A 10,450-nucleotide genomic window follows, 5' to 3' on the forward strand; every position below is an offset into this window, starting at 1 on the left:
TAGTCGTTATGCAGGGCGGCTACGTGGTGTAGTGGGCAAGGCACTCGCCACGAAATGCTGGAGACGCTGGGCTCGTCAGTTCGAGCCCAGCGCTCCACATTTGCTTTCAGTTTAGCTGGTCGTCCGTACTAATATTGGCCGTATTAGGGGGTGGGAAACTGATGGGTGGGGATCGGGCGTTGTGGACAGCGACTCCTACAGGTCGGTTGGTGCGCCTGCGCAGTAGAATCAGGAAGTGTCGGGGGCAGCGTGAGCCTCCCACGCGTTACTCCTCGCCACTGAGAGATCGAGCTGCGCAGGTGAAAAGATGCGACTGCTGTTACCTCAAGTACCGGAGGGGACTTGTGCTATGTATGACTTAGTCCACATTGCAGCCGGCTTGTGGAAGGCAAGAAACAGCGTCCGTGACAGGGGAGGGTTGAATTGGATGATACGAAATTGGGATGGGAGAAAATATAGAAAATGGGAGAAAAAGTGGATAAAAAAAAAAAAATGTAGTCGTTATGCCAATTCCCTTCCTGGTCGTTGTACTGTACTGTCAGTCTGGGGAGGTTGTAAGATAAGATGATCCTTTATTGATCCCCATGGGGAAATTCGGGAGACTATTGTAGACTAACACATGCCTCCTCCGATATATATGGAGTCGTCAGCTGCTTCTTTTAACTGGGAGAGTGTACCACGTGTGCAGAGATTCATGCTATCTCCCCCAGATCCCCCTTCCTGCCTAACTCCCCGACCGACCAGTAGCTGTTGCAACGACCAGGACTCATACCATCACAGGTTTCCCACCTGCAAACACTGCCAATTGTGTTCGTGGGGACGACTGAAAAAGCTGGAGGTACCTCTCTCTGGAATTTAATCTGAGTCTCTGCGGTGGTAGGCAAGTGCTTAGACCTCTGCACCACCCAGCCACACCTTGATGCATTTTTCGAACAGAAATACAAGGACGTAAACTGAGAACAACAGTGTTAATATGGAGGCTTGAGCCATTGATTTCAGTGGAACTATAGATAGTCAGTGACAGAGGAGCGTTTGTGTCCCTCCATGTCCACTCTGTGTCCTTGGCTCTTGTGTGATGATGTACAGACGTACAGATCTAAATTCCATATAAAATACCAGCAAATGAAGATGCCACCATGGCGGACATAGAAACGCCCAACAGGATTTAGTTTTCCATCCTTTTGATTTAGTCATGATCTCACATATACACAAGATTAGAATTTTGAGAACTGGACATTCTAATGATCACCGATAGTTGAATGTGAGGTATAATTATCCGATAGAATTCTGAGAAAACCTTCTAAAAGTCGTTAAACCTGAAAGGGTTAACGCAACACACGCACAATGCCCCTGGGAGTGTACCTCTGGGCAATTGACCTATCTCAAACCCCGCCCTCTTTTCTTTCCGCAACAGCTACGATTGGAGGATCAAGAAAAGAGGGTTGGGGTTTGAGATCAATTTAATGCATACAATGTGTCATGTGACATGTGTGAGGTGGACTTACGGCTAACACTGGTTCTTATTAACACCCGGGACCATCTCCATTCTCCCCTTCACTTCATGGCATCATTCCATTTTTTTTTTTTTTTATCCACTTTTTCTCCCATTTTCTATATTTTTCTCCCATCCCAATTTCGTATCATCCAATTCAACCCTCCCCTGTCACGAACGCTGTTTCTTGCCTCCCACAAGCCGGCTGCAATGTGGACTAAGTCATACATAGCACAAGTCCCCTCCGGTACTTGAGGTAACAGCAGTCGCATCTTTTCACCTGCGCAGCTCGATCTCTCAGTGGCGAGGAGTAACGCGTGGGAGGCTCACGCTGCCCCCGACACTTCCTGATTCTACTGCGCAGGCGCACCAACCGACCTGTAGGAGTCGCTGTCCACAACGCCCGATCCCCACCCATCAGTTTCCCACCCCCTAATACGGCCAATGTGTATTAGTATGAACGACCAGCTAAACTGAAAGCAATGTGGAGCGCTGGGCTCGAACAGGCAAGCCCAGCGTCTCCGTCATTCGTGGCGAGCGCCTTGCCCACTACGCCACGTAGCCGCCCGCATCATTCCATTTCTTATTGACTATTTCCTTCCATTACTACACTCCTTCTACCCTTCATTTATCCACCTGATTCTTCTCTCCTTCTGTCTCCACATCGCTTCCTGTCTCCATTTGATCGTGCCTCCCTCTCTGTCCCCCGCTCCTTCCATCCTTCCCCCCCACTGTTTCTCTCTCTGTGCCCCGGCCTCACCAGTCATCCACCAGCCGTGCGTTCCTGCTCTGGCCATAATGGAGATCATATGTTGAAGCCGGCGCTGAAACCTAACACGGGACGTCCACAACAAATAAAACCTGCTGTCAGCAGCGTGGCCTGGCTGCGCCGAGGGAAGTGAAACCATATCTCTACCGGCCTCACCAACACTCCATAAAATGGAAGCCCAAAAGACCGTCCAGGCCGACCGACCGACAGACAGGCAGACAGACGGTCTGGGAGACATTCCATTCCCTGTCTCCAAGTCTGGGCCTCTGTGACATAGTTGTGGTGGTGTTGTCAAACGTTTGAGTTGAGGTTTACAGTCGTTTCACCGGCAGAGACTTGTAGCTGTCAGTCACTAGACAATGATGCAGTGTTTTGACTGACAATTTGTGGCATTACATCAGCACAAGCCATCTAAAAAATATATATATATTTTTTTAACACCATACCCATATCTACTGTGTTTTACGTCCATCATTGTTATGGCATTCTAGTTACTCACATGAGATAGCTTGTCTGGTTGCACATATGTACAAATAGGTATCCTCAAACATTAGCCCCTAATAAGACTTTTCAATTGGACAATGGTCAAAGCTGCTTTGGTATACTAACCACTTGCCAGCGCTGACTTGACTATGAACTTCTAATATGGTGAGATGGATAATGTGCTATGTGGTGGTAGTAGGCCTATGTTACGATAGACCATGTTTTTCTTAAATATCCCCTCCAAATGTATTTTAAACGCTTAAATAAAATGTTCCCTATTGAATTACAATTTGTTTAAATGATATTTTTCCTCCAAATTGTTCATTAAACTACTGAAAATGCCTTAGCAGTATCTCTACACATTTACCCTAATTGAGAATGCAAGGATATATGCATATGCAAATTGACAACCCATTGATATTAACCAGGAATTCCAAGTCTGTGGAAATATATTCCTTCAAGACAATACCTCAGCTTTCTGTGTATGCTGAAGCTAAAGGTGTCAAGTTCGACATATTGGACTATGAGAGGTTCTACCTATTAGTGACATCACAGATGCAACTAACATTTCAGGGAAGTACAGAGAAGCTCTCTCTATCTAGGCGAAGACTGTGAAAAAGCGCTCTGGTGACAAGTTCTGCAGAAATACCAATCTGTATAGTCAAAGTCATGCCTCCAAGAGGAGTTAACCATAAATAAACACATTTTTGAGTGGAGGAGACCTTTAAGCATTCCACATTAAACAATACCCTCTTACTGTCTTACTGTAATCTCAGTACTAAAACCGTGGCTCCACTGTATGAGACAACAGCCATTTGTTAGTAGATATGACGGCTCTTCCAGTGCCCATGTCTGAGCTGTGGAGATCCAGATCCAGATAGACTCAGACTTTAGAAGATGGATGGAGAATTGGTGCTGCTTCTGGGAGGAGGAAGTCTGAATGTCCTGTTGTTCATCAAGCGTCTGGGAGATCAGATGCTATCAGTCCAGGAGGTGTCTGCTGTGCTCCGCTCTGCTCTGCGGTTTCCTCCACGGCACACAGCGGCTAGTTTACCTAAAGGATAAACATTGGCCCTGGGTTGTAATCCACTAGCAGGCAGAGCAGGAGGTGTGTGGATTACTGGAGGCTAACGGTCGCCTCTCCACTTGTTCTACACCTCAAGAGGATCCTAATTGAGCTAAATCTCATTATTTATGGCTGGCTATGGAGACGGTAATCAGGGTGGCTGGTGTGTCTTTAAACAGATCAGTCACAAGCAGAGTCTGTTAATAGCAGAGTGTGTACATACTCTCTCTTTCTCTCTCTCTTTCTCTCTCTCTCTCTCTTTCACACACACACACGCGCACACACGCGCACGCACGCACGCACGCACGCACGCACGCACGCACACACACACACACACACACACACACACACACACACACACACACACACACACACACATATTTCAGGTTTCTCTGATGAAAAGACTTATTGGGGCAAGGACAGGCGTTCTGTGGTTATTCAAGGTTCCAGTACATTCATCGTCACAGCAGTGTGTGTGCATGTCCGTGTACTGTATGTGTATGTGTTTGTGAGTGTGTGCGTGTGTTTGTGTATGCATGTGTGTGTGTGTGTTTGATGACAGAGTGAGCAATCATGCACGTTGCCATCATGCACGTTATATGGAACACATATTCCATAAACTTAAATTCAAGTGATAGTTAAAGTTACAATGTGTAACTAGAATTTTGCACAAAAAATTGTCTTAAAGGGGAATTCTGGTATTTTTAAACCCTATTTTTTTTATTTTTTTTTATCTTTTTCTCCCTCCATTTTCCTCCGATTTTCTCCCATCCCAATGTTAGTCGTATGCCAATTCCCAGTCCCTTCCTGGTCGCTGCACACTTACCCCCCACAGTCAGATCATCTGGGAGAGTGGAGGCTACCACGTGCTTCCTCCGACACACGTCCAGCCAATCACTGCTTCTTTTCACCTGGCAGCGCGGATTCTCATTGAGAGGGCGTAGCGTGTGGGAGGATCACACTATCCCCCTCAGGTCCTATCCGCGCTTAGCAGGCGCCCCGACCGAACTGTAGGAGTCGCTGTTTACAACGACCCGGACCCACCCCGCCAGCTTCTCCCACCCTCTAATACAGCCAATTGTATTAGTGTGAACGGCCAGCCAAGCTGGTGACAACCCCGGAGCTGTGAGCTGGATTCGAACAGGCGAATCCAGCTCACAGCTCCGGGGTTGGTGACGAACGCAATCTCCGCTCGGCCACCTAACCGCCCTTTAAACCCTATTTTTAATCGTTTGGGGTCTAAATGAAGAATAGGGACAACAATTTCTGTAATTGGTCCAGTATTGAGAGAGATCGCTTTAGCCGACAGCTGCAAAATGGGCTGCAATATAATCAGACGGGGCATTCATGCACGTCAAAGTACGTCCACTAAAAGTGCTTGTTTTTGCCACTGACAGACAGAGTGGAGGTAATGTTATTAACTAAAGTTATTGTGTTCCCCTGGCAACAGTACATATGAAAGCTTGACAGGATAATGGCAAAACAATCACTCAATAAGCTAGTGGTACAAAATATCAACAGAGTCATGATTATAAAATATCTATATAGATTTATTTCCCCTTCGCGACTTCTTTAGTAAACATCAGTAAACATGCCCCCAGCCGCAAACAGTGGAATGGATAAACACCGGAAGTGTAAACACAATAAAGGTCTGCCTCTGTAGGGATCCTTTAAATAATGTTGTCAGACACATAAAAAACACATGATATTAAAAAAAAATAGCTCTTTTAGTGGACGTACTTTGATGTGCACGTGCCGTTTAAAGCGATCTCTCTCAATACTGTTCTATTATTGTCCCTATTATTCATTTATCATCTTTCAGTTGATGGAAAAATAGGGTCCAGGTTTAAAAATACCGGAATTCCCCTTTAACATTGAGGGATTTGGGGTGCTTTTTCAATGTATGTGATGTATAGATTGGGGGAAGATGGTAGCATCTAACGGTGCCAGGTCAGAGAGGGCAGAAATGTGTTTGGCTTAGCAGAGGTTGGTTCAGAGCGAGTGAGCACCACACACTGAGCAGGGTGTTTGTTTTGAATTCCGATCGAAGACAAAACAAAGATAAGGGGCAGAGCGCGATGGAGGTTTTGACAGAGAGAAACGTTTTGAAATGTGTGAAAGGTTATTAGCAGTTGTCATGAGCGTCGCATGACAACCAGGAGAGGAGCGGGGGGCCGTCGTTGCTACGACGAAGATCTATAAATCGAACGGTGTTTCCGGGTGTAGGGCAGACTAAAATCTGACTGAGACTAAGAGGGAAGAAACCAGAAGAGACTCTCTCTCCTCTCATCACGGAGGGGGGGGGGGGGGAGAATGACACATCATCATTAGCTTCGGCTACCACGAGGATGGTCTTGGCTAACGACCAGGCCTGATCACCATTGGACTGAATAGCAAGGACGATACAATTTGATAACATCTGATAACATCTGATTATGAGGTTCTGTTTATTGAATAAACAACGCTTCTCCTTATAAGGTATTTCACGTTGTCGAAGTGTCGAATTCTTACGGAGGCGGAGAATTATTATGGTTTGCGGATGGTACTAATGGGGAGAGATAAGGATTTTATCAGCCAGTATCGGAGACGTCAGGACCATTAAAAGTACACAACGCAGAGGAATTGGATGGAGAGAGGATAACACGAGAAGACGTGATACTGGCCAGATTGATCAAGAGATAAGAACAGTTGGTTGCCGATGACAGCCGGATTTGCAAGAGATAAGAACAACAGGAAAAGACTTTTCAATGCGGGACGAGTGAACAACAGCCATCATGGACTCGAGCCAAGCCGCCAAGCGAGGACAGCCAACCATGGGAGAGAGTCGTTTCGAGCTGCCATGAGGAGCGAGCAAACAGTGGCTGGAGAAATAATGTGAGTTCACTTTCACGCACGTGGTTGTTTGATCTTTAAGCCAAATAAAAACGAACAGATAGTGCATCCGTAAACGTAAACATATTTAGTTTGACACAGAGAGAATGCCAGCTGTAATAGTGTGTTTGAATAACAGCAGAGTGGCACGGTTTTTGTTTTGAAAATCGAGGGTCTTATCTACAGAGCACAGAAGCAACTGTATAGGAGATGGGAAGGGAGGCAAAGGGGAGATGTTCATTCAATTAAAGGGGCAACATCGTATTTAGTTTGATTACTGTTCAAAACACAGAAAGCGGGAAGCGGGACTGTGACGTGAAGGGAGCAGTGAACAAACGTTACGGGTGTGGTCGGTAGCGAGAGAATGTTTGAGGCATTAAAGGGACAGTGAAAAAAAAAGGAAAAAAAGGCACAGAGACAAGATGGCCGCAAAGGGCCACGAGGAGGATGGGCGAGATAAGATGAGAGGAAATGTCAACAAAATTGAGCAGACAAAATGGCCGCAGAGCCACGAGGAGTTTAGAACCGGGAAGTGGCCGCCATCTAGGGGGGGCAGTGGGATAATACAGGCAAATGGAGGAGGAGTAGGTCGCCACCTAGTGGCATAGGGGGGGTAGTGCTGGGGAGTTTCCATTACCCGTAGGGGAATATTTAGAGTTTAATTTAATTAAGGAGTTGAATTTTTTCAAATTACCAACTGCTTGTGTGTATACACGGTGGTGTATGTGAGAACTTTGTAAAGGAACTCAAAGTGTAGAATAGAGCAACGGACCGCTCCAGAGCAACAGACTGCTCCGTGTAGAATAGAGCAACGGACCGCTCCAGAGCAACGGACTGCTCCGTGTAGAATAGAGCGACGGGACAGCTCCAGGGCGACGTAGACAGCCCTGTGTGGTATAGAGCGACGGGACAGCTCCAGGGCGACGTAGACAGCCCCGTGTGTGGTATAGAACGACGGGACAGCTCCAGGGCGACGTAGACAGCCCCGTGTGTAGTATAGAGCGACGGGACAGCTCCAGGGCGACGGAAACAGCCCCGTAGGGTATAGAGCAACGGACAGCTCCAGGGCGACGGAAACAGCCCCGTAGGGTATAGAGCAACGTACAGCTCCAGGGCGACGGAGACAGCCCCGTTTAGGGTAGAGCAACGGACAGCTCTGTTGTATGTTAGATAATAGTACGAGTACGTGTATGTGAGTTAGGGGCAGGGAACCAACCTGCTCTGTTGTATGTTAGAGCGATGCTCTGTTGGATGATATTATTATAATAATAATAATATCGATTTACGGGTTAATTAAATAGTTTAATTATTGAATGGGTTAAATAAGAATTGCACAGAGAGATGAGATGCGGTTAATTAAATAAGTTTAATTATGAAATAAGAGGGAGTTCGATCTCCAGTGGGGCCTTCTCACACCTAATAAATAGACAGAGTCTTGAAGACATGTCACCAGAAGAACTGGCGCGCACTGGGGGTCAACCTGGGATGAACAGATAGAGCGCGGAGTGGGTATTGTTTAGCTGCTGGTGTCACGCCGGAAGACAACAAACAGGGAACAGCCCTGTAGGATTAGATATGGGTGTTGAGATGGTGGGGGACTAATAGAGAACAAATAGCGCCATGGGCTGTAGGACACTCACACCGTCCAACAGTCTGAAAGGGCGTGGCCATGGCAGGGGCTTGCAGAGGAAAAATATATAGAGAACTGGAGATAACTCCATGGAACGAGCTGCAGGCCCAAAGCCACGGTAGACTAATAGAAAACACCGGGTCGAGTGTACAGAAAAACTGCTGGCGTGGTGTTTCTGCTTTCAGAGTCTGGAGAGGGCCGACGGCGGTGGAGACGAGCCTCAACCAAGGGGCAGAGACCAGCGGTCGCAGGCGGTGTTGCCCAGGGGAGAACGAGGCGGACATCGGAGGGGTTTTCCTGCGGAGACGAGGGCTTTCCTGCGGAGACGCTGTTTAGAGAGCGTTTTGAAACAACAGAGCACGGGCGGTGAATCATGGACAAACAGGGACTTCCTTTCAGAGTCAATCAGGAGATCGAGAGACGAGACAACAGCGAGAAGTCCTGTGTTCATTGATTAAGAGTATGAGATATAAATGGAGGATTCATATATAAGATATATGTATAGAAGGATATATATATATAGAAGGTAGATAAGAGGGAGAACAGTAAAACAACAGGATATAATTATTGGGAGCAGACAGGGGGGCTCTAATTGTTATGAGTCGTTGGATGTTGTTGGTTTTGGTGGTCTGTTTCGGTTCCCTTTGTGCACGAAGGGGGGCGCAAACAGACATCAGCCAGCAAGATCACTGGGTTGACCGTGGGCCGTCTTCATTTCTTGTGCACGAGAGATGAGGTTGGTTTGCTTCAACCACAGGCTATTTTTGGCATAATTAATTAAAAAACCAAATAATGATTTATGATTCTGAAGGTTGATTAAAGGGGAACTATTTTACTATTTCTTTCACTATTTGGGCACTTTTACACAATTCCTGTGAGTTTATGGAACACCTCTGTAATTTTAATTTTTTTTTAATTCATTGTTTTGTATTTCTAATCAAGTCCTCAAAAACAGCATTTTTCTACCTCAAGATCCTAAGCCGTTTTGAGGCTGGGCTCCAACCACAATGGTAAGTTACTGACTCGCCTGAACATTATCATGCAGCGGTGTCTCTCTGACATCACAAATCATCACATTTTCAGATGACTCAGTTCAGTGAGGGTGAATATTGTGAGAGGAGAATTGGAAGAATGCGCCAATATGATAATTAGAGACATAGATCATATTAATATAAGTCCACATAGCTAGGAAACAATGCTAAACACTGAAAAAGGCCATTTATAAGATAGTTCCCCTTTAAGAATCAAAGGGGGGAATGAGGGATTTGGGGTGCTTTTTCAATGTATGTGATGTATAGATTGGGGGAAGATGGTAGCATCTAACGGTGCCAGGTCAGAGAGGGCAGAAATGTGTTTGGCTTAGCAGAGGTTGGTTCAGAGCGAGTGAGCACCACACTGAGCAGGGTGTTTGTTTTGAATTCCGATCGAAGACAAAACAAAGATAAGGGGCAGAGCGCGATGGAGGTTTTGACAGAGAGAAACGTTTTGAAATGTGTGAAAGGTTATTAGCAGTTGTCATGAGCGTCGCATGACAACCAGGAGAGGGGCGGGGGGCCGTCGTTGCTACGACGAAGATCTATAAGTCGAACGGTGTTTCCGGGTGTAGGGCAGACTAAAATCTGACTGAGACTAAGAGGGAAGAAACCAGAAGAGACTCTCTCTCCTCTCATCACGGAGGGGGGGGGGGGGAAGAATGACACATCATCATTAGCTTCGGCTACCACAAGGATGGTCTTGGCTAACGACCAGGCCTGATCACCATTGGACTGAATAGCAAGGACGATACAATTTGATAACATCTGATAACATCTGATTATGAGATTCTGTTTATTGAATAAACAACGCTTCTCCTTATAAGGTATTTCACGTTGTCGAAGTGTCGAATTCTTACGGAGGCGGAGAATTATTATGGTTTGCGGATGGTACTAACGGGGAGAGATAAGGATTTTATCAGCCAGTATCGGAGACGTCAGGACCATTAAAAGTACACAACGCAGAGGAATTGGATGGAGAGAGGATAACACGAGAAGATGTGATACTGGCCAGATTGATCAGGATCTAACAACATGGACATACTGACTCAGCAGTGCAGAGATATTCCATTCTAAAGTTTCTCCCTTCTAACCTTCTAATCAGCTG

This window comes from Notolepis coatsorum (assembly GCF_963971535.1).
Source record: "Notolepis coatsorum genome assembly, chromosome: 2".
Taxonomy (NCBI): domain Eukaryota; kingdom Metazoa; phylum Chordata; class Actinopteri; order Aulopiformes; family Paralepididae; genus Notolepis; species Notolepis coatsorum.